Source organism: Anolis carolinensis, unplaced genomic scaffold (assembly GCF_035594765.1).
Source record: "Anolis carolinensis isolate JA03-04 unplaced genomic scaffold, rAnoCar3.1.pri scaffold_13, whole genome shotgun sequence".
Taxonomy (NCBI): domain Eukaryota; kingdom Metazoa; phylum Chordata; class Lepidosauria; order Squamata; family Dactyloidae; genus Anolis; species Anolis carolinensis.
Genome location: NW_026943824.1, coordinates 10,688,767 through 10,696,303, shown reverse-complemented (window position 1 = coordinate 10,696,303; position 7,537 = coordinate 10,688,767).

Sequence of the window (7,537 nt, the reverse complement as noted above, 5' to 3'; positions counted from 1 at the left end):
CCTTCAACTGCGGTGCCCAAAATTGGAAACAGTGTGATTCCAGGTGTGGTCTGTCCAAGGCAGAAAAACGGGTTAGCATGACTTCCATCTAGACACAAGGCTGTTATTTATGCAGGTCAAAATCCCATTGGCTTTTCTAGCTGCTGAATCGTATTGTTGGCTCATGTTCACCTTGTTCCCCACGAGGACACCAAGATCTTTTTCACACCTACTGCTCTCGAACCAGGTGACTTCCTATTCACTTACTCTTTTCAGAATGTTCTTTCAAGTCATCTTTCAAGAGAGCATTTTCAAAATACAGTAGAGTCTCACTTATTCAACATTCGCTAATCTAACGTTCTGGATTATCCAACGCATTTTTGTAGTCAATGTTTTCAATACATCGTGATATTTTGGTGCTAAATTCATAAATACAGTAATTACTACGTAGCATTACTGCGTACTGAACTACTTTTTCTGTCAAATTTGTTGTAAAACCTGATGTTTTGGTGCTTAATTTGTAAAATCATAGCCTAATTTGATGTTTAATAGGCTTTTCCTTAATCCCTCCTTATTATCCAAGATATTCGCTTATCCAAGGTTCTGCCGGCCCGTTTAGCTTGGATAAGTGAGACTCGACTGTACTGTAAATAAACAATAAATAAATATTAGGAGAGTGGAATATAAATACTGTAAATAAATAAATATTAGGAAAGTGGAATATAAATACTGTAAATAAACAATAAGAAAGTGGAATATAAATACTGTAAATAAATAAATGAAAAAAGTGTCCATTTGTGTCCTAACCTACCATCACTTTGCCAAGAGAGAATAAAAGTAAATGCACAACCCCAGAAATAAAAGCAAAGTGTAAAAAAAGCAAAATGCAATTCCTATTTGTTCTGCAGATAAATGGATGAATCAAAGCTGCTTATTTTTTGAGAGGAGAAAAAATAATGCTAATTTAAGACAGAAAATGCTAAAGTAATGGATATATGGATATATCTCACAGTCAAGAAAACATCACCTAACAAGGTCATTGTTGTTCAGGCAATTATTTTGGCAAATTGGTCTGGAGGAATAAAAATCTAATAACGCAATGCATAACTTCTCAATTGTCCGCCTGCGCCTCTGTGTTACTAGATGAGCAAATTTATTTCGTTAAATTAGGGACATGCTAAAGTAGTTTGTATTGTAACTCCTCACAGGGATCAGCATTAAAGAGAGAGACCAGCTTTTCAATGGGTTGTTTTTTAAACCAACTCCTTTCTTTTTGGATTAAATCTGTTTGCCCTTCCTCCATTGGCTTCATTTGTAGTCAGAAAGTGTGAGCCATTGTGAAAGGCCTTTGTGTCTTTGAAGAACTTGTGGGGCACAGCTCCACCTGCCAAAAACACAAGCATTTTAACACCAAAATGACCCCAAATGTAGTGGCTCCCAACCTTCAACCCTCCGGTTGTTTTGGACTTCAACTCCCAGAAATCCCAACCAGTTTACTATCTGTTAGGAATTGTGGGAGCTGAAGTCCAAAACACCTGAAGGACCAAAGGTTGGGAAACACTGCCCTAGATCATATCTTGGGGGAAAGCATTAAGAAACTCAAATTTTTAATCTCTAGAGAGAGTTAGGATGCCTCCAAACATAGTGAAAATGTGCCACATTCCATGGCGCTGCTCTGTTCTCGATCCAAAAGAATCCAGATTGATCCAGGAGATCATCAGAAGTATGTCCAAATGCTTTCCTCTTGGACCTCTGGTCAAATATGACGGACCATCAAGCAGGATTTCAACCATCAGCAAAAGTTCTTCACGTCATTACTTCCATGTCAAAGAGAATCTTGCAAAAATATTTATGATCTAAAGAACTTGGTTAATTGATAGATGTGCCCTTTTGGATGCCTCTCCATAAGTAGAAGTAACACCAGAAAAAAGCTTGGGTATTTTTAAGAATACAGACAGTCCCTGAGCTATAAACACCCAACTTAGACAACAGGAAGTGAGAGAAAACTATCCCTCAGAAGGGAAATTCATGGGGAAAAGGTGTCTCCACTGAAGCTTTATCACCAATCCTTGCTTTCACAATAAACCATTTTAAAAAATCCAATTATCACAAGGAGAGAAAGTGAGTGAAATCTTCTGAACAGAGACACAGACAGCAAAGGAAACATTACAGGAGTGTTAGCCCTTCCCAATAATAATAATAATAATAATAATAATAATGCAAAAGTATTGGAAAATGAGCACGCAAAGATACTGTGGGACTTCCGAATCCAGACTGACAAAGTTCTGGAACACAACACACCAGACATCACAGTTGTGGAAAAGAAAAAGGTTTGGATCATTGATGTCGCCATCCCAGGTGATAGTCGCATTGATGAAAAACAACAGGAAAAACTCAGCCGCTCTCTGGACCTCAAGATTGAACTTCAAAGACTCTGGCAGAAACCAGTACAGGTGGTCCCGGTGGTGATGGGCACACCGGGTGCCGTGCCAAAGATCTCAGCCGGCATTTGGAAACAATAGACATTGACAAAATTACGATCTGCCAACTGCAAAAGGCCACCCTGCTAGGATCTGCGCGCATCATCCGAAAATACATCACACAGTCCTAGACACTTGGGAAGTGTTCGACTTGTAATTTTGTGATACAAAATCCAGCATATCTATCTTGTTTGCTGTGTCATACAATAAAATAACAACTTTATTTTTATACCCCGCCTCTATCTCCCCAAAGAGGACTCAGGGCGGCTTACATGGGGCCAAGTCTGAATAAAAACAATAACAATATAAAACACAACAATAGACAAGAGACATGCACAATTACAAAAATTTAAACATTACCCAATAAAAATAAATGGCAAAAACTAATAAAAACATGGATTAAAATGGAGGGGTTGTGAAAATAGACTGGGTAAAGTGCACCATATAAATATTGTAAACACGAGGTGACTGATAAAGTGCTTCCCTATACTATTCAATTCTATCATCTATCTATCTATCTATCTATCTATCTATCTATCTATCTATCTATCTTTAGACGTGCTGTGGCGCAGGCTGTTGAGCAACCAGCTGCAGCCAGCTGCAACAAATCACTCTGACCAAGAGGTCATGAGTTCGAGGCCAGCTCGGAGCCCCACGTTTGCCTTGTTTTTGTCCTATGTTAAGGCATTGAATGTTTGCCTTATATGTGTAATGTGATCTGCCCTGAGTCCCCTTCGTGGTGAGAAGGTCGGAATATAAATACTGTAAATAAAAATAAATTTATAGAATCAGAGAATCCAAAGCGATCTATGGCTGGAGTTACACTTAAAATGTACCTGTTCCAACTTATAGACATCCAACTCAAACTTACAGAACCGATCTTGTTTGTAATGTCGGGACTACATGTAATCAGAAAATAGAACAAGTGCGGTGGAGTCCCCTTCTCTAAGGGTTGGGTGTTCAGTTATCTTCCATGAAGACTTTGGTTGTGTGTTGCTATAGGGCAGATAGGAGTTGGACTGGATGGCCCTTGCTGTCTGTTCCAATTCTTTGATTTCATGAATAAGAACTCCCCATGACTGGTGACCAACAACAATATAAAAAGTCCTCATGCTTTCAACTGCCTGAAGACTAGACTCTGTCTCAAAGCAGAGGAGAGCAGCAGAGGGAAAGATGTTTGATCCAATGCTCAAGGGCAGACTGGAAACAATACCTAGCCTCTGTGCAGACACAAAATCACTGGGAGGATGTATGCATCAACAAAGTGCTGGAGGCCATACCATCATCCGCCTTCCCTTCCCCTGTTTCTCTCCACATCTGAGGAAACCAAGAACATCATGTAAAACAGAAGGTGCGTGCTTTTCTGGAATTTCCCAGAGGCAAGAAAAAGAGAGAGAAAGAAGAATGGCGTAGAGCCAGAGCTACAGTTCCTTCTATTTAGGCTAAATAAAATTCCTCGGTGGAGCCCTTGTACACCTGATTCCCACCCAAATTTGCTCACTTCTTTTCAATCAGGGAAGATCGGAATACACACAACCTGGCCTAGGAAGGTCTGGTCCAATGTATGCATGTGAAAAGTGGGGTTTGTTAAAACAAAACAGTCTTAATTTCCCTTATATACTGATTGTGTGTATATGCAGGTCTGAGTTGGGAATAGAATGTCAGTTCCTGGAAGGTGTAGGAGACAAAGATAGGCTCACACAGCTTGTAGCTATGGAAAACTTTATTGAATCCGCCTTGCCAAAATGACCGCAAAGCTTCTACTGCCCGTCTTCCGCTCTTTCCCCTCGGTATATTGGGTTGTTGCTTCCCTCCTCCCTTCACGTCTCTTCTTCTCCATTCACACCTCCCTTTCCTTTTGTCCTCTCCCACCTTTGAAGACCAGACCCTGTCATAAATCAGCCTTCCCAGCCAAATGGTCTTCTTTATCCGATTTGTTGTAGTCAGGTGTGAAAAGAACAGCTTGGAGAATGCTGATCTTTTTGCATCCTGACATGACTCCCCCCTTCAGACGACGACCCTGCGGGGAGAGACAAAGTTCCAACAAGCTAATAACAACAACAGCACTAGAAGACCGGAGAAGGAAAGAAGAAGGAGAGAGAGAGCCCAACCCCCTCCCCTTTCGAGTTCATGGTCCAGGTTTATGGGGAAACTTTGTGTGAAACTGTTTTATCAACTTTGGGGCTTTAACATGCTCTGCTGCTACCCATTCCGGGTGTAGGGTCTGTGAAGACCATTGGACCAAGTGGGATCGTTTCCCCTGAGACTTCTTGGAGTCTAGGATATCCTTGATTTCAAAATGGGTGTGTGCCCCCACCATAATGGTCTGAACCTGGTTTACTCCATCTGTGAGTGTTTGGCGCTGGTTTCAGCAGGCTAACGTGAAACACCGGGTGCACCTTGCGCCATCTATGAGGCAGTTGTAACCGTACTGTCACTGGGTTCACAACGGCCGAAATGGGAAAGGGACCAACATATCGTGGGCTCAGCTTCCGTGATGGTTGTGTGGATTTCAGGTGCTTTGTTGACAAGTACACTAACTCCCCCACTTTGTAGTCCAGGGGTGCTGTTCTCTTTCTATCTGCATATTTCTTGTAATCCAGTTTGGCTGAGTGCAAGGCCTCCTGAACCGAAGGCCAAGCGGCAGCGATCCTCTTGCCCCAATCCCCTGGCTTCGCGTTGGAAGGCAAGTCCTTTTGCAGTGCGGGGAATGGCGGAAAATCTCTACGGTTCACAACTTTAAACGGAGAGACCCCAGTGGACACGTGACCCGAATTATTAATGCAATATTCGGTAAGCGGCAACATCGAGGACCATTGATCTTGCTGGTATGTGCTGTAGCAACGGAGGAACTGCTGAAGGGTCTTCTGAACCCGCTCGGTGGCTCCGTCTGTTTCTGGATGGAAGGCTGTGTTCAAGGCCCTTTCAGTTCCTAAAATGCCCAGGAAAGACTTCCAAAACCTAGATGTGAACTGAGAGCCCCTGTCACTTATAATCCGCTCGGGGCACCCATGCAGGCAGAACACGTGTTGCAGAAACAATTTGGCTAACTCAGGTGCCGTTGGGAGTCTCTTAAGGGCCATGAAGTGAGCTTGTTTGGAGAACAGGTCAATTATGGTCCAGATTGTGTTAAAACCATTGCTGTTGGGCAGGTCCACCACAAAGTCCATAGCTATATCCATCCATGGTCTCGAGCGGTCTGCTACTGACTGCAACAATCCTTCCAGTCTGCCCACCTTTTGTTTTGCCATAGCGCACACTGGGCATTCCTGCAAATAACCTTTTACATCCTTGTGTATGGTTGGCCACTAGAATTGTCTGTTCAACAGTTTCAGAGTCTTTGTAAATCCAAAATGACCAGAGAGCTTGGAGTCGTGTGCTTGAGCCAGCACCCTCCCCCAAAGTTCCTCCGGTACATAATATTTGGAACCATGAGTCCACAATCCCCCTGTTTGAGACAGTTCATCCCTATGAGACTGGAGCCAGGGGTCTGCATCTGCAGCTAACTTCAATTCCCGGGACAGTTTCGTGTATTTGACCACTAGGTGGGGGTCTTTCCTTCACTGTGGCCCTGGTCTGCACTATTAAACCCAGTTGTTCTTTCGTGAACACAGTTCCGACTTCACCCAGGGCCGAATAGTTTGCATCGGGCTTTCGGGATAGGGCATCTGCCAGTCTGTTCTGTGTCCCCGGAAAGAATTTCAGCTTAAAATTGAAACGGTTAAAGAACTGTGCCCATTGCAGCTGTTTTGCATTCAGCCTTTGGGGGATTCGTAAAGCTTGCAGATTCTTGTGATCAGTCCATACCTCAAATTGGACCTCAGTTCCTTCCAAAAAATGTCTCCAATGGGATAGGGCAGACTTCACTGCGAAAGCCTCCTTCTCCCACACCTGCCATTTCCGTTCCGTTTCTGTGAACTTTCTTGATAAATAAGCACAAGGTCTTAGAGCACCCTCATTGTCGGCCTGCAACAGTATTGCTCCATAGGCCGCCTCTGAGGCATCACAGTGTACCACGAAAGGTTTGTCCAATTGGGCATGAACTAATATGGGTTGACTTGTGAACCTCCTTTTTAATTCCTCAAACGCCTCTTGGCACTCGGGCGTCCAGTTCAGTTTTGCGCCCGGCGTCTTAGTCTTACGCGTCTCCCCCACTCCCTTAGTCTTTAGTAATTCTGTCAAAGGCAGAGACAGCTTGGCAAAGTCCTTGATGAACTGTCTATAGAAATTCGCAAAGCCCAGAAATCCCTGTAGCTGTCTTCGAGTCCTTGGAGGCTCCCACGCCAATACATCCTGCACCTTAGCGGGGTCCATAGCTATGCATTTTGTGGAGATGCCGAACCCCAAGTAGTCTAACTTCGTTTTGTGTAATTCACACTTGGAGAGTTTAGCATAAGGCTGATTCTCCTTTAATCTCCGCAGGACTTCTCGGGTTAGCTTAATGTGTTCTGACAGCGATTTACTGTATAAAAGAATGTCGTCGAGGTATATGATAACCCCTTTACATAGCAGGTCGCGAAAAGTCTCATTTATGAACTGCATGAACACCTTTGGGCCCACACACAAGCCAAATGGTAAAACTTTCCATTGAAACTGCCCCAGGTTACAATTAAAAGCCGTCTTCCAACAGTCTTCATCTTTGATTCGAATCCTATAAAAAGCCTCCCTCAAGTCCAGCTTGGTAAATATGCGTGCCTCGCCCAATTGCGCCAACATCTCTGACATTAGGGGGAGCGGGTATTGGTTTGTGGAGGATATCGCGTTAAGACCCCTATAATCCACGACCAATCTTAGTCCGTCCGCTTTTGGCCTGAAAAATACTGACGCTGCCATGAGGGACTGAGATGGCTCGATGAAGCCTCTCTCTATATTTTTGTCAATAAATTCTCTGAGTGCCCTTTTCTCTGGTTCCGACATTGCATAGAGTTTTGGTTTAGGTACTAGTTTGGCATTGGGGTCTATTTCAATTGCACAATCCGTCTTCCTATGAGGGGGCAACTGGTCACACTCCTTCTCACTGAACACCTCTGCAAATTCATGGTAGACTCTGGGAACGCTTTCCAATGGTACCCCCTGTG